The 21,498-nt window shown below is 42.1% G+C and overlaps 1 pseudogene; it reads left to right on the top strand.

Annotated features, from left to right (window-relative positions):
- Positions 1-2,287: 2,287 nt before the first annotated feature.
- On the top strand, positions 2,288-5,187 carry LOC128066136 (olfactory receptor 5W2-like; annotated as a pseudogene).
- Positions 5,188-21,498: the final 16,311 nt, after the last annotated feature.

Below are 21,498 nucleotides of genomic sequence, written 5' to 3'. Positions count from 1 at the left end.
TGGAAGGAATGATGCTAAATCTGAAACTCCACTACTTTGGCCACCTCATGCAAAGAGTTGACTCTTTGGAAAAGACTCTGAAGCTGGGAGGGATTGGGAGCAGGAGGAAAAGGGGACGATGAGGATGAGATGGCTGGATGGTATCACTGACTTAATGGATGTGAGTTTGAGTGGACTCCGGGAGATGGTGATGGACAGGGAGGCCTGGCATGCTGCAATTCATGGGGTTGCAAAGAGTTGGACACGACTGAGTGACTGAACTGAACTGAACTGAACTGAACCTAATATTTTCAGCATTATTATTTATTATATCATTATTTAATTGCCATTTATATATCTGTTGGCGAGGTATCTGTTCAAATCATGTCCCTATTTTTAATTGGGTTGTGTTTTTATTATTTATAAACATTTTGTATAGTCTAGCTACAAATTCTTTGTTGCAAAAATGTTTTACAAATATTTTCTTCATTTCATTTATAAATCTAACATTTATCTATATTACATAATAATACTTAGCATTACATAATAATATAAAACATTAAAAATGATTTCATAAAATTATCTAACAGGAATAATTAATAATCAACAAAACATTTTTTCCCCTCTGCTTATATTCTATTCATATGCTTCAGTTTTTGTTTGCTATATAAACACTATCTCAAAATGGCACAGGTTAAATAACTGGGCTGAATTGTGTTATTCTTCATGTTGACCATGGTCAGACAGTATCATACCATACAGCATCCCATGGACAGAGGAGCCTGATGGGCTACAGTCCAGGGGGTCTCAAAACAACAACAACCAAGTATAAACATTAGTCTGAAGGTTCTTGTTGCTTTATTTCAAAAGCAGTTGAGGTTCCATCTTACAAATAACAACCTGTGAAAAACTGAACTTCATGTGAACAATATATCATATTCTTTAGGTCTAAAAAATGTACATATCACTCATATTCCAATTTTCACATATTATGCAAGACACACACATGCAAACACGTGACACACATATAAATGCATGCAGACACAATGGAGTTAAGTCTATATATTTCAGAAACAATTGAAAGTGGAAGTCATTTAGTCGTGTCTGACTCTTTGTGATCCCCGTGAACTATACAGTCCATGGAATTCTCCAGGCTAGAATACTGGAGTGGGTAGCTATTTCCTTTTCCAAGAGCTCATTCCCAACCCAGGGATCAAACCCAGGTCTCCCTCATTGCAGGCAGATTCTTTACCAGCTGAGCTACTAGGGAAGCCCACAGCATTTATTATCACTCATCTCATTTCCATTTTATAAAGAAAATGTCTTTTTTATATTTCACTGGAGTGGGTAGCTGTTCTTTTCTCCAGGGGATCTTCCCAACCCAGGGATCGAACCCAGGTCTCCCACATTGCAGGTAGATTCTCGACCGTCTGAGCCACCAGGGAAGTTCAAGAATATTGGAGTGGGTAGCCTACCCATTCTCCAGGGGTCTTCCTGGCACAGGAATTGAACCAGGGTCTCCTGTATTGCAAGCTGATTCTTTACCAGCTGAGCTACAGGGTAGCTCAAGAGATAAAAATATATGTGTCAAATAAGTTTGTAGAAATGTTTCCCTTCAACAAGTAAAGAGACTCTTTCTTTGGCACCAGACAATTCCCACAAAAAGGCAATTAATATTATGACAAAACAAAAACACACATCTAGAGAACTGCTCATTAATACTTAATGTCTCACCAAATATTGAACATAACATAAACCAAAACCAGAAACATAATTATTTTATTATGATCAATCTGTGATATGCTCATTATTTCTGGAACTGATACAGATACTCTTAAAACAATCATGGTTTTGAGAAATATTAAAATTGTTATCTTGGTTTGTATCCACATAAATATTCACAGAAAATGCTTAGTCCTGAAACTTACAGCCAAGTATCTCTAACATTAGAGTCTTACCCACATTATTTTGAAGAGGAGAAGACACGTAAATTCATCAAATGTATTCTCTGAAGTAAAGAAAGGAAGGCTCAGAGACAAGCTTGTAGAAAGTAACATGCTTCACCAATTACATTTAGATTTGGTTCAGTTTCCCAGTGTTCTATACCAGGTATTTATTTTTATTGAGTAATAACAGTTATGCCTTTTTCAAGAGGGGGTGCATGGATGTGTAATTGTCTGAATATGAAGACGATTGCAGATAGAATTGGGTTCTATCTTATGATATATTGCAGATGTGCAGAAGTGTTACACATCCAAGTGTCTTTGTCTTGATCATTTTCTGAAAGTTTAGACAAGAACAAGGAAAAATGGATGGAGGGAATTTGTCCTCCATGACTGGATTCATTTTCTTGGGAATTGTTGATAACCCCGAGGACAAAGTGACCATATTTACCACGGTTCTAATTGTTTGTCTCATTGGCCACTTGGCAAATCTTGGGATGACATTACTGCTTGAGATGGATCCCCAGCTGCACACATCCATGTACTTTTTCCTCGGTCACCTCTCCTTCTGTGTCCTCTGCTATTCCACTGCAATTCACCCCAGGATGATCATGGACCTATTTGCCAAGAACAAATCAATGCCCTTCTATGGCTGTGCTCTGCAGTTCTTGGTCTTCTGTATCTTTGCAGATTCTAAGTATCTCCTGCTGGCAGTGATGGCCTACTACCAGTACAAGACTGTCAGCAGCCCCTTGCTCTCTGTGGACAGCATGTCCAGCAGGGTGTGCTCCCTGCTCGTGGCTGGGGCTTACCTGGTGGGATGGCAGATGCTCTGATATACACGGCATTAGCATTTCACTTATGTTTCTGTGGGCCAAATGACAGTAACCATTTCTCGTGTGATTTACCTCCACTTTCCCTCCTCTCCTGCTCTGATATACAGGTAAATGAATTGGCGTTATTCACTATTTTTGGTTTTACTGAACTGAGTACCATTTCAGGAGTCCTTTTCTCTCATTATATCATCCTATCAGTCTTGAAGATTCACTCTTCTGAAGGGAAGTTCAAAGCTTTCTCCACCCGCACCTCTCATTTAAATGTTGTGACAATTTTCTAGGGAACTGTACTTGTATTTCAGGCCAAATACTTCCTACTCTCCACATCAAGACAAAATGACCTAATTGTTCTCAGTTCAGTTCAGTTCAGTCGCTCAGTTGTGTCCAACTCCTTGCGACCCCATGAATCGCAGCACGCCAGGCCTCCCTGTCCATCACCAACTCCCGGAGTTCACTCAGACTCACGTCCATTGAGTCCGTGATGCCATCCAGCCATCTCATCCTCTGTCGTCCCCTTCTCCTCCTGCCCCCAATCCCTCCCAGCATCAGAGTCTCCTCCAATGAGTCAACTCTTCGCATGAGGTGGCCAAAGTATTGGAGTTTCAGCTTTAGCATCATTCCTTCCAAAGAAATCCCAGGGCTGATCTCCTTCAGAATGGACTGGTTGGATCTCCTTGCAGTTCAAGGGACTCTCAAGAGTCTTCTCCAACCACAGTTCAAACGCATCAATTCTTCGGCGCTCAGCCTTTTTCACAGTCCAACTCTCACATCCATACATGACTACCGGAAAAACCATAGCCTTGACTAGATAGACCTTAGTCGGCAAAGTAATGTCTCTGCTTTTGAATATGCTATCTAGGTTGGTCATAACTTTTTTTCCAAGGAGTAAGCATCTTTTAATTTCATGGCTGCAGTCATGAAATTCTGACACTGTTTCCACTGTTTCCCCATCTATTTCCCATGAAGTGATGGGACCGGATGCCATGATCTTCGTTTTCTGAATGTTGAGCTTTAAGCCAACTTTTTCACTCTCCTCTTTCACTTTCATCGAGAGGCTTTTTAGCTCCTCTTCACTTTCTGCCATAAGGGTGTTGTCATCTGCATATCTGAGGTTCTTGATATTTCTCCTGGCAAACTTGATTCTAGCTTGTGTTTCTTCCAGCCCAGTGTTTCTCATGATGTACTCTGCATAGAAGTTAAATAAGCAGGGTGACAGTATACAGCCTTGATGTACTCCTTTACCTATTTGGAACCAGTCTGTTGTTCCATGTCCAATTCTAACTGTTGCTTCCTACCTGCATATAGGTTTCTCAAGAGGCAGGTCAGGTGGTCTGGGATTCCCATCTCTTTCAGAATTTTCCACAGTTTGTTGTGATCCACACAGTCAAAGGCTTTGGCATAGTCAATAAAACAAAAATAGATGTTTTTCTGGAACTCTCTTGCTTTTTCCATGATCCAGCAGATGTTGGCAATTTGCTCTCTGGTTCCTCTGCCTTTTCTAAAACCAGCTTGAACATCAAGAAGTTCACGCTTCACATATTGTTGAAGCCTGGCTTGGAGAATTTTGAGCATTACTTTACTAGCGTGTGAGATGAGTGCAATTGTGCGGTAGTTTTCTTTTGATAGTCTTTGGCATTGCCTTTCTTTGGGATTGGAATGAAAACTGACCTTTTCCAGTCCTGTGGCCACTGCTGAGTTTTCCAAATTTTCTGGCATATTGAGGGCAGCATTTTCACAGCATCATCTTTCAGGATTTGAAATAGCTCAACTGGAATTCCAGCACCTCCACTAGCTTTGTTCGTGTGATGCTTTCTAAGGCCCACTTGACTTCACATTCCAGGATGTCTGGCTCCAGATGAGTGATCACACCATCGTGATTATCTGGGTCATGAAGATCTTTTTGGTACAGTTCTTCTGTGTATTCATGCCACCTCTTCTTAATATCTTCTGCTTCTGTTAGGTGGATATAATTTCTGTCCTTTATCGAGCCCATCTTTGCATGAAACGTTCCCTTGGTATCTCTAATTTTCTTGAAGAGATCTCTAGTCTTCCCCATTCTGTTGTTTTCCTCTGTTTCTTTGCATTGATCACTGATGAAGTCTTTCTTATCTCTTCTTGCTCTTCTTTGGAACTCTGCATTCAGATGCTTATATCTTTCCTTTTCTCCTTTGCTTTTCACTTCTCTTCTTTTCACAGCTATTTGTAAGGCCTTCCCAGACAACCATTTTGCTTTTTTGCATTTCTTTTCCATGGGGATGGTCTTGATCTCTGTCTCCTCTACAATGTCACAAACCTCATTCCATAGTTCATCAGGCACTCTATCAGATCTACAGCCTTATGATTCGCATGTTAAATCCTCTGTTAAATAGCCTACAGAACAAAGATGTGAAACAGGCCCTGAAGAACTGGAAAATGAAAGGTGGTTTTAAAGGGTGTACTATAAATATATAGACACACATACATATGTCTGTTATTTTTGTAAAATTATATTCATGATCCAAGGGAAATGAAATTGTTTCAAATTCTTTAAAGGAGTAAGTAAATATTTTTAGTAAAGTGTGATCTTTAAAAATACTACCGTTCCAAAACACAGCATGCTTCATTGGGTATATACAACTAATACATAGCACTTCCTCTTTGCCCAATACTTCCAGAATTTTGCAATTCTGTCAAATATTATGATTAATTCTTTCATTCAAAGATTATTTCAATTACACTAAGGTTTATTGTATATTTACTGAGAGAACTTTGAGCATTTAGGTCCTTTATATTCTATGATACACCTTGCATTTTCTATATTAATAACTATAAGCTAGAGCTAATAGCAAGGATAAATTAACTACACAGTCAAGTAATTCCTAAGAAGCCTCAAAATCACCCTGAAATAAAAATTGAGGACTATAAATCCAGCAGAGGCAAGACTATCAAAAGAAAAAAGGCAGTCTCTTCAATAAGTGGTGCTGGGAAAATTGTACAGCCTGTGTAAATGAATGAAATTAGAATATTCTCTAACACTGCACACAAAAATAAATGCAAAATGGATTAAAGACAGAAATATAAGATGAGGTATTATAAAACCCTTAGAGGAAAACATAGGCATAACAGTCTTTGACATTCATCTCAGCAATATTTTTTTTTGTATCCACCTCTTAAGGCAACAGAAATAAAAACAAAAATAAACCAATGGACCTAATTAAACTAAAACAACAACAAAAACTTCTGCAAAGCAAAGGATACCATAAACACAATGAAAGGACAACCCATAGGATGGGAGACAATATTTTAAACGATGTGAGCAACTAGGGATTAATTCCAAAATTTACAAACAGCTAATGCAGCTCAGTATACAAAACAAACAATCCAAACAAAAACATGCACAGAAGATCTGAATAGACATTTCTCCAAACAAAACATACAGATGGCCAAGAGGCACATGAAAAGATTCTCAACAGGTGAATCATTAAAGGAATGCAAAGTAAAACCACAAAGAGATATTATCTCACACTGGTCAAAATGGCCATAATCAAAAAGCCTACAAACAATAAATGCTGGAGAGGGTGTCAGTTCATTTGAGTTCAGTCACTCAGTCATGTCCAACTCTTTGTGACCCCATGGACTGCAGCACGCCTGGCCTCCATGTCCATCACCAACTCCTGGAGCTTACTCAAACTCATGTCCACTGAGTTGGTGATGCCATCCAACCATCTCATCCTCTGTCATGGCATCCGGTCCCTTCAGTTCATGGGAAATAGATGGGGAAACAGTGGAATCAGTGGCAGACTTTATTTTTTTGGGCTCCAGAATCACTGCATTTGGTGATTGCAGCCATGAAATTAAATGACCCTTACTCGTTTGAAAGAAAGTTATGACCAACCTGTGATGAAGTGGTGAAGTCGCTCAGTCGTGTCCGACTCTTTGTGACCCCATAGATTGTAGCCTACCAGGCTCCTCTGTCCATGGGATTTTCCAGGTGATAGTACTGGAGTGGATTGCCATTTCCTTCTCCAGGGGATCTTCCCAACCCAGGGATCGAATCTGGGTCTCCCGCATTGTAGACAGATGCTTTACCGTCTGAGCTTCAGAGACATTACTTTGCTGGAGAAGGAAATGGCAATCCACTCCAGTACTATTGCCTGGAAAATCCCATGGACAGAGGAGCCTGGTAGGCTACAGTCCATGGGGTCACAAAGAGTCGGACATGAGTGAGCGACTTTACCTTACTTGGCTAACAAATGTCTGTCTAGTCAAGTCTATGGTTTTTCCAGTAGTCATGTATAGATGTGAGAGTTGGACCATAAAGAAAGCTGATGCCCAAAGAATTGTTGCTTTTGAACTATGGTGTTGGAGAAGACTCTTGAGAGTGCCTTGATCTGCAAGGAGATCCAACCAGTCCATCCTAAAGGAGATCAGTCCCGGCTGTTCATTGGAAGTACTGATGTTGAAGCTGAAACTGCAATACTTTGGCCACCTGATGGGAAGAACTGACTCATTTGAAAAGACCCTAATGCTGGGAAAGATTGAAGGCAGAAGAAGGGGATGACAGAGGATGAGATGGTTGGATGGCATCACCAAGTCAATGGACATGAGTTTGAGTAAACTCCGGGAGTTGGTGATGGACAGGGAGGCCTGGCATGCTGCAGACCATGGGATCACAAAGATTTGCACAAGAGTGAACTACTGAACTGAACTGGTTCAACAGGAAGCTGCAGCACCATCAGATGGAGCTATGTGATCAGTGTGAACACCAGCTGACCCCACAGCTACCTCTGCCTCCCATGGATTCCCCCAAGAATTTCTGAACCATCTTAATGATGAGTCTTCTGTCCTTTTCTCCCTCAATGTGAACCCTCCTGCTAACAAAACATGCTGTGAAATTTAAGACAAGCAAACCTTACATTTGAATCAGTACTAATGAGGTGGATGAAACTGGAGCCTATTATACAGAGTGAAGTCAGCCAGAAAGAAAAACACCAATACAGTATACTAATGCATATATATGGAATTTAGAAAAATGGTGATGATAACCATGTATGTGAGACAGCAAAAGAGACACAGATGTATAGAACAGTCTTTTGGACTCTGTGGGAGAAGGCGAGGGTGGGATGATTTGGGAGAATGGCCTTGAAACATGTATAATATCATATATGAAACGAATCACCAGTCCAGGTTCGATGCAGGATACTGGATGCTTGGGGCTGGTGCACTGCGATGACCCAGAGGGATGGTACAGGGAGTGAGGTGGGAGGGGGTTTCAGGATGGGGAACACGTGTACACCCGTGGCGGATTCATGTTAATGTATGGCCAAACCAATACACTTTTGTGAAGTAATTAGCCTCCAGTTAAAATAAATAAATTTATATCGAAAACAACAACAACAAAAAGAAAAGCCAACCTTGACTACAGCTGGAGTGTGCAAGGTCTGTAGAGGGGCTCTCATGCCGTGTCATGCATCCTCAGTTACCCAACAGGAAGAGATACCCCTTGCATTCTCACACAAGTGCAGTCACATTTCCCCTCCAGCCAGAGGAGGAAGACTTCCCTTTCAGACAACAAGAAACCCAGCTCATAGAAAATCCTTCCGTTTAGCTAAAGAGAAGCCATTGTCACCTGGATGTTTACTTTCGTCCACTGATACTACACTTGTTCACATAGTGACGACTTATTTCCTTGTCGTGCCCTCCTTACCTTAAAAGCCTTCCGTGATGTGTCCCTCCTTGGAGTATCTCTCTGTCTTCTGAATTAAATGCTGCCTGGTTACATGAATCATGTAGTAGAGTCATTTGTTTTAAATTCAAAGTAAATCTTCAAATTTACTTAGCTAATTTTTGTTTTTTAATGTACCGGTGGCAATGATGGGATCTCAAGGGAATTTCTGATGAAATTTGGTGACAAAGAGAAACAACTGTGGTGCCCACACATCCTCTGAGTTCACAGTCTTTCTTGCCATTCATGGAGGTTGTTAGTAAGCTCCTCTTGGTTTGTACTCCATTCTCTTGGCATTTGTGCCCCCAATTTAATTGGCTTTCCTTTTAGGGCAGGTTAGGTTGTCTGGCAGATCGTTGTGCCTGAGGCCAAACCCATAGCCTATTAGATCAAATTTCCAGCGCACAGTAACATTTCTTGGTTGTTGCCAATCTATTTTTTAATATAAATTTATTTATTAAAAAAATAAATTTATTTATTTTAATTGGAGGCTAATTACAATATTGTATTGGTTTTGCCATACATCAACATGAATCTGCCACGGGTATACACATGTTCCCAATCTATTTTTGAGTGGTAAACCCTAGCCCCTAATTTTGTTTGCTAGATTCCAAGTTGGAAACTGACAATGTAGTCTCTAGTTCCCCATGTGTTTGGAATCAGTATCAGCCCAGATTCTGTGCTGAGAACTGGCGGTGGCAGCTTTAGTTCTCCATTTTGCATGGAGTCTCTTTGTAGTCCCCATTTCCAGGGATTTGCTGGTTCTATCCTTTTTCTCAATACAAGGTTCTCTAAGAACTGGTGGTTGTGCACGCCAGGCCTTATTTTGGCCAGGTCATAGCAGCATCTCTCAGGTGGTGCTGATGGTACAGGTTTGTTTGTCTTGTTTTGGGATGACCAAGGCTAGCTAAAGAAGTATGGGAGCCTTCCACTGCTGAGCATGCCACCTTCTGGCACACCTGCTTATTTTATATTTTATATGGAAGAGCTGTAGACCTAGAGGCTATAGATATTTAGAAGATGGCAAAGTTTTACTAATATTGATCTAGAATTACAGTAGTCATTGTGGGGAGTGTTCCAGTTAGACAAGATTGTTCATTTAAGGAAAACCCTAGAGAGCATAGGATCCCAAAGTGGACAAGGTGAATGAGACGCCAACTTTAATTGATACATAAAAGCTTACAGAAGGTTTCAAGATTCCAAAATAGCTTCGTTTAAGGACTCAGTACGAAAAGCTAATGAATGCATTGAAACATGTGTGTTACCACGTGTAAAATAGTTAGCTAGTGAGAAGTTGCCGTATAACCCAGGGAGTTGAACCTGGTGCTCCTTGACAACCTAGGGAAGTGGGAAGAGCTGGAGTGGGAGGGAGGTTCAAGAGGGAGTGGATAAATATATATATACTCTTATGGCTGGTGCACATTGTTAAACTGCAAAAACCAACACAACATTGTAAAGCATTTATCCTCCAATTAAAAATAAGTTTATAAACAATTAAAGAGACAAAATGCACCTAAATCAAAACACTACAAAGACTTAGATCCTGCTGCCCACCTTAGCTTGTCTTTCTCACATGAGTACTCATGTTTTACTAATTCTCTGTCTGAGCTACTTCTCTAATTCAAAGAGTATATTTAAAAATTATCATTTTAAAATAACTGTATCTGAGGTTGCAGGTGAACGCCCTCAGGTATTCTTTACTCCTTGGCCAAAACTGAACTGAGAGCTCCAGCCAGAGAGTTCTTTAAACCTAAGAAAGAGCCCCCTAAGTTCTTTGAAGAGCTAAGAGTCAGTGTCAGGACCTATGACCCCAAAGTGCTAGATCTTTCTCAGCTTGTACACATGTTGGCTGGACTGGGGGAGGCCCCCAAATGGATACAGGAAGCAAAACGGAAAACCCCCAGGATGATATTCAAGGGTTGGGAAGAATCCCCTGGGGGAGGGCATAACAACCTACTCCAGTATTCTTGGGCAGAGAATCCCCATGGACAGAGGAGCCTGGCAGGGCTACAGTCTACGGGGTCATAAGGAGTTGGGACATGGCTGAGAGACTAAGCACAGCACAGCAACTTAAAAGTCTTCCAAAATAACAACTGACTTTTACAAGCCATTTCTAAAATCATCCCTGCTCACACTGATTGATCTGTTATTCGATTATACAAACAAAAGAGGGAAGAATCTGCAGCCATTTGACAGCTAGTTTGGAAACTCTCTATTTACAGCATTTGGGGTTCCATGTAATAAAAAGGACATTCAGCAAACTTTATCTGCCCTCTTTGTTGTTTTTCAGTCACTAAATCCTGTCTAATTCTTTGCGACTTCATGGACTGCAGCACGCCAGGCCTCCCTGTCCTTCACTGTCTCCCTGAGTTTGCTCAAACTCATGTCCATGGAGTCAGTGATGCCATCCAACCATCTCATCCTCTGTCACCCGCCTCTCCTCTTTCCCTCAGTCTTTCCTAGCATCAGGGTCTTTCCCAATGAGTTAGCTTTTCAAATTAGGTGGCGAAAGTATTGAAGCTTCAGCACCAATCCTTCCAATGAATAGTCAGAGTTGATTTCCTTTAGGATTGACTGGTTTGATCTCCTTGCAGTCCAAGGGACTCTCAAGAGTCTTCTCCAGCACCACAGTTCAAAGCATTACTTCTTCAACATTCAACCTTCTTTATGTCCAACTCTCACATCTATTCATGACTACTGGAAGAACTATAGCTGTGACTATAAGGACCTTTGTCAGCAAAGTGATGTCTCTGCTTTGTAATACACTCACCAGATTTGTCGTAACTTTTCTTCCAAGGAGCAAGCACTTTTAATTTCATGGCTTCAGTCACCATCCACATTGATCTTGGGCCCAAGAAATGAAATCTGAACCATCTTCACTTTTCCTCCATCATTTGCCATGAAGGGATAGGACCGGATGACATGATCTTTGTTTTTGAATGTTGAGTTTTAAGCCAGCTTTTTCTCCCTCCTCTTTCACTTTCATTAAGAGGCTCTTTAGTTCCTCTTCACTTTCTGACATTAAAGTGGTGTCATCTGCGTATCTGAGGTTATTGATATTTCTCCCGGCAATCTTGATTCCACCTTGTGCTTCCTCCAGCCCAGCATTTCTCATGATGTATTCTGCATATAAGTTAAATAAGCAAGGTGACAATATACAGCCTTGACGTACACCTTTCCCAATTTGGAACCAGTTTGTTGTTCCATGTCCAGTTCTAACTGTTGCTTCTTGTCCTGCATACAGGTTTCTCAGGAGACAAGGTGGTCTGGTGTTCCCATCTCTTTACAAATTTTCCTCAGTTTGTTGTGATCCACACAATCAAAGGCTTTAGTGTAGTCAATGAAACAAAAGTAGATGTTTTTATGGAATTCTCTTGCTTTTTCAATGATCCAATGGATGTTGGCAATTTGATCTCTGGTTCCTCTGCTTTTTCTAAACCCAGCTTGTACATCTGGAAGTTAACAGCTCATATACTGCTTAAGCCTAGCATGAAGGATTTTGAGCATATTTTTCTGGCATGCGAAATGAGTCAGGGTCTCACTTCACAGCAATTGTACAGTCATTTGAACATTCTTTGGCATTGTCTTTCTTTGGGATTGGAATGAAAAGTGACATTTTCCAGTCCTGTGGCCACTATTGCGTTTTCCAAATTTGCTGGCATACAGAGCGCAGCACTTTAACAGCATCATCTTTTAGGATTTTAAATCACTCAGCTGAAAATCCATCACCTCCACTTACTTTGTTCATAGTAATGCTTCCTAAGGCCTAGTTGATTTCACACTCCAAGATGTCTGACTCTAGGTGAATGACCACACCATCATGGTTATCTGGGTCACCAAGAGCTTTTGTGTACACTTCTCTGTTCATGGAGATTCTCAAGGCAAGAGTACTGGAATGGGTTGTCATACCTTCCTCCAGGGGATCTTTCCAACCCAGGGATGGAACCCACGTCTCTTATGTCTCCTGCATTGGCAGGCAGGTTCTTTACCACTAGTGCCACCTGTAGTACCACCTGGTTGACATAAATAGGCCAAAAGAGCCCTTATATCAACCCTGCTTCTCTTAGAGGAAAGATTGTCGTCATGCAGATAATCTGACTTAAGAATCATAAATGCATGGCAGCTATCATTAAGTCAGTTTTACCAAAGCAGGGAAACTAGTTGCTTATGAGTAATGAGAAGTATGACTGTGATATCACCGAAGTTCCACTTTGGAAAGGGCTGGATATACAATGTGAGGATTTTGATGACTGCAGTACCCTTGGTGTATGTTAATGCACACTTTGATTATTTATGTAAACTTGCTTCGATTCAGATATGGAGTCCCTTCTGGTCATTTTATTAGACCATGTGTATATATCAAGCAAGATTAAATGATATCTTTTGTAAATTACACACTACTTTTTAACCGTGTAATGAACATAGAATTGAGCCTGTTTGAGTCTTGGAAATTGTACATTTTAAAAGAATTATTTAAATAACAAATTTTCTTAAATAGTTAATCAGTTTAAGCTATGTTACTTGGACATTAAGATTATATCATATGTTGGACATATGCATAATATCATTTGAGGGCATTACCACATTGTGAGAAAAAAAATAAGTATTTTTTGCAGGGGACCAAAAAGGAATATTGCCAGATATACGATCATTTGAAAAACCTACACATAATTTTAGGCTGTTGCATTTGAACTGAAAACCCAAGCCTGACACAAGCTGTTATGTACAAAATGCTGTTAGCTGCATGCCCCCCTGGGAGGTGAGTGAAACTCCACACACCTTGTTGTTGGTTTATTTTATTTCTAGAGCCCATTTGCTGCTGTCCTTTACCTTGTTTCCAAAGTAAAGAAACCTGTGTCATGAGTTCAGATCTTATCCTCCAGAAAAGAAAACAATATGATATTGGCATCATCTGACAGGAAGATGAATAAATGGGACAAATAAGACTCTTTCATTGGAGGTTGGCAGCATTTAACTCATGTTTAAAATTTGTGACTCTCTAAGCCATGGGACAGAGCTCAAGCTGATGAAGATCTGTGGAGGAAAGACTTTGGCAGGTCTGCACATGGAACACCGTGACTCTTCTGTTCAGAGGCAATGGTTACAAAGGACAGAAGTCACGAGCATGTCCCCAAGCAGAGAATGCCATTTAGGGCAATGCTGACAATGTCTGGATGTCTTGGAGTTCTGGGAGCTGGAGCTGGGGCCGGGCACCATCTCTGGTCCTTCTCCTGTGCTGCCAGTTTGTTAACTGACATCAGACCCACCATGAAGGACCTATCAGTGGGTGGATACTCAGACCCTAAAGAACACCTGTGAGGTGTGTGCGTGGGGGGTCTCACAGTGAGGTCTCTGTGGGATGCTCTGAGCGGTCTCTGAGTGAGATTTCTCAGAGGGGGTGTACGGGAGGTCCCCATGTGGGGACAGTGTGAGTCTCTGTGTGGAGACTCTTAGTGAGGGGACCTCCATTGCTGGCTGTTCTGCCCCTTTCAGCAAGAGAAGGGCTCAGGGGTTCCCTCTATCTGGCTTCTTGCTGTTCTGTTGGTGTCCCTCTGTGTCATTTATCCCCACAGGTGTCTTCAGGGTCAGCTCCCCCGCCCTCAGCACTCACCTCTCGATGCCTCTGAGAGGACCAGGCAGCACCCAGGCTCAGAGTCTCTGCTTTATGGCTCCCTTTCGCCTGAGCGCTGGAGGTCACTCTGTGCCCTTGGTTTCAGCCACTCCCTTAGGTCCTGGCGGAGTCCCCACTGCTGTGCCCACCCTGGGGGATGGGGCCCAGAGGCAAGACCTGGCTCCAGGTAGAGACCTCAGCACAAGCAGGCCTGTGCACGCTGCCCTGCAGACCTGGTCCTTGTCCTACATGTGGGGGTCCTTGTCCCACATGTGGGGTCCTAACAGGCATGGGGCAGGGCCATTCTAGCTGTCAGCTGGACCAGAGGCCCCTCCTGGAGCTGGTCTCTCCACAGCCTTAGTGACTGTGACACAGAGCCCGAATCGCTCTAAGAATTGCTCTTGTCTCCCTGCTTTCCAGGGCTTCCCTGGTGGCTCAGACGGTGAAGAATCTGCCTGCAATTCAGGAGCCCTGGGTTCGATACCTGGGTCAGTAATATCTCTCAAGGGAATGGCTACCCACTCCAGTATTCTTGTCTGGAAAATTACATGGACAGAGGAGCCTGCAGGGCTCAAAGAGCTGGAAATGACTGAGTGACTAACACTTTCCTGTGTAGATGGGTCCTGGGGAGGAAAGCTGACAGCACCCTTCTCCACCAGCTTGCTGGGTGACACATCCTGTCTGCTGGCTTCCTCCCTGTCTGGGCTCTGTGCTGAGCAAGGCTGATGACAGGTGAGACTTGCTATGACTGCAGCAGAGCCTTTGGGCCTATTGAGTGCCACCTGTCACCTGGGAGCCTCCTTGGACCACATGCATAGGTAGAGCTCCCAGTCCTGTGAAAGCCGATTAACTATACTGTGGAGAGGTGAAGGTTGCCTGCTTGGAGGCTCTGCTGCTTCTGAGAGCCTGGCCCTCTGTCAGGGAGTCCAGGTGGCCTCCCTCTGTCTGGGTTCTGGAAGCTAGAGTAGAGGGGAAACTCTGGGGGTGGGGCTGCCAGGAGCCAACAGCCCCTCACCTCTTTCCTCTGGGGCTGCAGATGCTGGTGGGACACCAGGGGCTCCTTGGTCACTGCACCATCTACGGGCACCTCTGCCCCCTGCCTCCTTTCCCTGTATCCGACACTAGGGGCACAGTGTCCCACCCTCAGACAGTGAGGGGACTGCACACAAACACATGCCCCCTGCCCATTCCCTGGCAGAAGCGGGTACTATGAGCTGTCTTCTTCTCCAGGGCAGGGGTGGACCAGCCCTCAGGGGCCTCCATGCTCCACACTGCAGCCCTCAGAGCTGAGAGTGTGTGGTCCTCATTCTCAACCCTGCTCCAGAGCACGAGGAAAGCAGAGGAAGGGCGACAGGCCTGGCACATCTCATTACAGCTCCATCTGGAAGAGGAGGGGCTTCCAGGACAGCATTATCTAATCCCACCATGACATGGGGATGAGGTTTCCCTCACCCTGGACTCAGCCAGCACTGCCCCAAACTCCCCTCCTTATTCTGATGAGTGAGACTATTTCTGACATTTTCTGAGCCTGGGTTGAATTTCAGCTTCTGTAAACTCTTCCCCTACAGCCTGACAAGTTCAAGGCAGAGAGAGAGGTGTGGAGGACTGAGCTGTATCCTGAGAAGGGAGAGGTCTTTAGGTTTAGTTCACCGTGACATATCCTAAATACTGTTGCTTGTTTCTTTAATACTGTGCTGGTATTATGGACACTGAGGTGCAGGGAGGGAATTGAGTGTGGGTGAGTATCCATGCTGGGGTTCACTTTCCTTCCATGGCCCTATCCCATATGGAAGTCAAAGCACGCACCTGGGAAGAGTGGTCCCTTATAGGTTTCTCCAGAGGCAGGTCAGGTGGTCTGGGATTCCCATCTCTTGAAGAATTTTCGACAGTTTATTGTGATCCACACAGTCAAAGGCTTTGGCATAGTCAATAAAGCAGAAATAGATATTTTTCTGGAACTCTCTTGCTTTTTTGATGATCCAGCAGATGTTGGCAATTTGATCTCTGGTTCCTCTGCCTTTTCTAAAACCAGCTTGCACGGTTCATGTATTGCTGAAGCCTGGCTTGGATTATTTTGAGCATTACTTTACTATCGTGTGAGATGAGTGCAATTGTGCAGTAGTTTGAGCATTCTTTGGCATTATTTTTCTTTGGGATTGGAATGAAAACTGATGTTTTCCTGTCCTGTGGCCACTGCTGAGTTTTCCAAATTTGCTGGCATATTGAGTGCAGCACTTTCACAGCATCATCTTTCAAGATTTGAAATAGCTCAACTGGGATTCCATCACCTCCACTAGCTTTTTTCATAATGATGCTTTCTAAGGCCCACTTCACATCACATTCCAGGATGTCTGGCTCTAGGTGAGTGATCACACCATCGTGATTATCTGGGTCATGAAGATCTTTTTTGTACAGTTCTTCTGTGCATTCTTGCCACCTCTTCTTAATATCTTCTGCTTCTGTTAGGTCCCTACCATTTCTGTCCTTTATTGAGCCCATCTTTGCATGAAATGTTCCCTTGGTATCTCTAATTTTCTTGAAGAGATCTCTGGTCTTTCCCATTCTGTTGTTTTCTTCTATTTCTTTTCATGGATCGCTGAGGAAGGCTTTCTTTTCTCTCCTTGCTATTCTTTGGAACTCTGCATTCAGATGCTTATGTCTTTCCTTTTCTCCTTTGCTTTTCACTTCTCTTCTTTTCACAGCTAGGGATTTCATACGGAAATGTATGCCATTATTACATCAGTGGCTCAGTCACACACTTGATAATGTAAGGAGCAACACTTGGGATTGGAATGAAAACTGACCTTTTCTTGTCCTGTGGCCACTGCTGAGTTTTCCAAATTTGCTGGCATGTTGAGTGCAGCACATAGAAAACAATACAGTTAGCAGTAATAGTAGAATCATAAGTAAGAACTTCAGTCAAGAACTTCTATTAGGTGTAGCCTAGTGACATCTCCAGGTCATCTGACTTAGTTTGTTAAATGACTATAGCCTGCTGTTGATCTCCCGGTTGTAGATCCTGAGCATCTGATCTTTATTCAAAGACTGGTTATTGAGATAAGCTTTAGAGACAAAGTCAGAGTATCCTTTTTAACAACTTAATTAAACCTCTTAGCAATGTAAATGGAGAAGGCAATGGCAACCCACTCCAGCACTCTTGCCTGGCAAATCCCATGGATGGAGGAGCCTGGTAGGCTGCAGTCCATGGGGTCACTAAGTGTCGGGCACGACTGAGTGACTTCACTTTCACTTTTCAGCTTCATGCACTGGAGAAGGAAGTGGCAACCCACTCCAGTGTTCTTGCCTGGAGAATCCCAGGGACGGGGGAGCCTAGTAGGCTGCCATCTATGGGGTCGCACAGAACTGACTGGGGGAAAGAAGTTCAGTCCGTACGCTTCTGTTTAGTAAAGTAGAGACCACAGTAAAAGAACAAAAGAGTCTCAGCTCTGAGTGTCCTTACCTTGTCTTGAAGATAAGGACAAGCCCCCAAGATGATAACCTAGCAGTCAATGGTGACTGATGCCACTGACTTCATGGTGTCTGAAGAAGAAGGTATAACTCTGGGACCAAAGACAATCTCAGTCACTCCAAGCTTTGTGTATATTTTATTTAAAGTTAAGGTGGCAGAAAAAGCTTCTGACACAGACATCAGAAGGGGGCAGGAGTGTACCCACCTCACTAATTTAAGCGGGGCCATATATACTTCTCAACTAGCCTCTGAGAATAGACCAAAAACACCTCAAGGATGTGAGCGTTTTGCCCAGACCCTTTCCTATAACATATATCCAAAGCTCAAAAAAAGGAATGTCCTTGAACCTGAGATACTGCTCCCTACAATGCCTACTTATCTAAGGCAAAAAGAATGTGAAAAAGAAAGAAAGTTTGCCTCCTTCTTAAAGGGGCTTTAGGCTTGGACTCCTTATCAACCTGCTGGGACAGGTAAGTATACAGTTAAAATCAGAAAACTCTAATGTTGGAACATTTGTATAACATACCACTGATAACTCATATAAGTGTATCACTTATAAATTCAGTATGAAGGTCAAAAGATAAAGTATCAAAATAATGATAACTACAAAATGAAATGATGGAACCATGTTTGAAGAATTAGGTGAAAGTATGATACCAAGTCAACAAACAGAGAAACTCAATAAAAAGCTACAAATTAAAAAAGGAAACTAATATAAATTCTGGATTTGAAAACTAAAATAATTAAAATGAAAAATTGATTAGACAGGTTCAATAGCACATTTGAGATGCTAGCAGAAATAATCCATAAAGTTGAAGATGGATTCATAGAAATCAATGTAAAAACAAAGAGAAAAAATGTTGAGGGAAAATGATCCATGGCATCCATTCAGCACACCATCAAGTATGAAAGGAAAGAGACTATCAGAAAGCAGGGAGAGAAAGGGGAGGGAACAAAATTACTTGTAGACATAATGGCTGAAAACGTATAAAATTGTGATGGAAAACAATTTTCAGAGGCAGTGTTTACCTCTAGAAAAATGAAACCAAACTGATCCACTCTAAGACAAATCTTGGTTAAAGTGTGGAAAAATCAGGAAAAATCTTGAAAGTAACAAGAGAAAAGCTGTTCTCCATATACGAGGGGAACACAGTAAGAGTAACCACTGACTTCCATCAGCAACAGCAGAGAGAAGACTGTGAGATGCCATATTCAAAGAGCTGAAAGAAAAAAATTGTCACCCAAGGATTCCATGTCTATAAAATCTATGCTTCAGAAAAGAAGGTAAAATAAAAATATTTCCTGATAAATAAAGACTGAGAGAATTTGCTGTTAGCAGTCCAACTTATAACAAATGCTGAAGGAAAATGTTTGAACTGAAACAAAACAAAACAAAACAAACCCTTGATCCTTAGATTTGAAACTGCTGGGCTGATTTGTTTAAAGGATGAGACAGGGTGCTCAGGGCTGGTGCACTGGGATGACCCTGAGGGATGGGATGGGGAGGGAGGTGGGAGGGGGTTCAGGATGGGGAACACACGTACATTCATGGCTGATTCATGTCAATGTATGGCAAAAACCTAAAATATTGTAAAGTAATTAGCCTCCAATTAAAATAAATAAGTTAATTTTAAAATAAAAAAATAAAAGATGTGTGGGTATGTGTATAGAATGTTTCAAAAGTTTTTCTTTAGTTTATTGATTTCAGAAACAAGGGTGCTGGCAACTTATGAAAAATTGACTCTGAAGGTTTAACTATTTCTATTTGCTTTGTATTTGATTGCCTTGTAAATTTCATATAATTTTAATCTAATTTTTAATTGCCTGTAGTTAATAAGAGAAACCCAAGAAAGACGATAGGCACAGAGGGAGGGCATCAGAGGGCAGGCAGACTGAAACCACAATCACAGACAACAGGCCAATCTGATCACACAGACCACAGCCTTGTCTAACTCAATGAAACCAAGCCATGCCATGTGGGGCCACCCAAGACAGACAGGTCATGGTGGAGAAGTCTGACAGAATGTGGTCCACTGGAGAAGGGAATGGCAAACCACTTCAGTATGCTCGCCTTGAGAACCCCATGAACAGTATGAAAAAGAAAAAGATAGCACACTGAAAGAGGAACTCCCCAGGTCGGTAGGTGCCCAATATGCCCTGGAGATCAGTGGAGAAATAACTCCAGGAGAATGAAGGGATGGAGCCAAAGCAAAAACAACACACAGTTGTGGATGTGACTGGTGATAGAAGCAAGGTCCGATGCTGTAAAGAGCAATATTGCATAGGAACCTGGAATGTTAGGTTCATAAATCAAGGCAAATTGGAAGTGGTCAAACAGGAGATGATAAGAGTGAACATCGACATTCTAGGAAATCAGTGAACTAAGATGGACTGGAATGGGTGAATTTAACTCAGATGACCATTATATCTACTACTGTGGGCAAGAATCCCTTAGAAGAAATGGAGTAGCCACCATAGTCAACAAAAGAGTCTGAAATGCAGTACTTGGATGCAATCTCAAAAACAACAGAATGATCTCTGTTTCCAAGGCAAACCATTCAATATCACGGTAATCCAGGTCTATGCCCTGACCAGTAACGCTGAAGAAGCTGAAGTTGAATGGTTTTATGAAGACCTACAAGACCTTTTAGAACTAACACCCAAAACAGATGTCCTTTTCATTATAGGGGACTGGAATGCAAAAGTAGGAAGTCAAGAAACACCTGGAGTAACAGGGAAATTTGGCCTTGGGTTACAGAATGAAGCAGGGCAAAGCTTCTTAGAATTCTGCCAAGAGAAGGCACTGGTCATAACAAACACTCTCTACCAACAACATAAGAGAAGGCTCTACACATGGACATGACCAGATGGTTGACACCGAAATCAGACTGATTATATTCTTTGCAGCCAAAGATGGAGAAGCTCTATACAGTCAACAAAAAGAAGACCAGGAACTGACTGTGGCTCAGATCATGAACTCCTTATTGCCAAATTCAGACTGAAATTGAAGAAAATGGAGAAAACCACTAGACCATTCACGTATTACCTAAATCAAATCCCTTATGACTATACAGTGGAAGTGAGAAATAAATTGAAGGGACTAGATCTGATAGATAGAGTGCCAGATGAACTATGGACGGAGGTTCCTGACATCGTGCAGGAGACAGGAATCAAGACCATCCCCAATTAAAAGAAATGCAAAAAAGCAAAATGTCTGTCTGGGGAGGCCTTGCAAATAGCTGTGAAAAGAAGAGAAGTGGAAAGCAAAGGAGAAAAGGAAAGATATATCCATTTGAATGCAGAGTTCCAAAGAATAGCAAGGAGAGATAAGAAAGCCTCCCTCAGCGATCAATGCAAAGAAATAGAGGAAAACAATAGAATGGGAAGACTAGAGATCTCTTCAAGAAAACAAGTGATACCAAGGGAACATTTCATGCAAAGATGGGCTCAATAAAGGACAGAAATGGTAGGGACCTAACAGAAGCAGAAGATATTAAGCAGACATGGCAAGAATACACAGAAGAACTGTACAAAAAAGATCTTCATGACCCAGATAATTGCGATGGTGTGATCATTCACCTAGAGCCAGACATCCTGGAATGTGAAGTCAAGTGGGCCTTAGGAAGCATCACTACAAACAAAGCTAGTGGAGGTGATGGAATCCCAGTTGAGCTATTTCAAATCCTGAAAGATGATGCTGTGAAAGTGCTGCACTCAATATGCCAGCAATTTTGGAAAACTCAGCAGTGGCCACAGGACTGGAAAAGGTCAGTTTTCATTCCAGTCCCTAAGAAAGGTAATGCCAAAGAATGCTCAAACTACCGCACAATTGCACTCATCTCACATGCTAGTAAAGTGATGCTTAAAATTCTCCAAGCCAGGCTTCAGCAATACATGAACCATGAACTTCCAGATGTTCAAGCTGGTTTTAGAAAAGGCAGAAGAACCAGAGATCA

Source organism: Budorcas taxicolor, chromosome 20 (assembly GCF_023091745.1).
Source record: "Budorcas taxicolor isolate Tak-1 chromosome 20, Takin1.1, whole genome shotgun sequence".
NCBI lineage: Eukaryota > Metazoa > Chordata > Mammalia > Artiodactyla > Bovidae > Budorcas > Budorcas taxicolor.
This window is presented reverse-complemented; position numbering and strand designations above follow the sequence as displayed.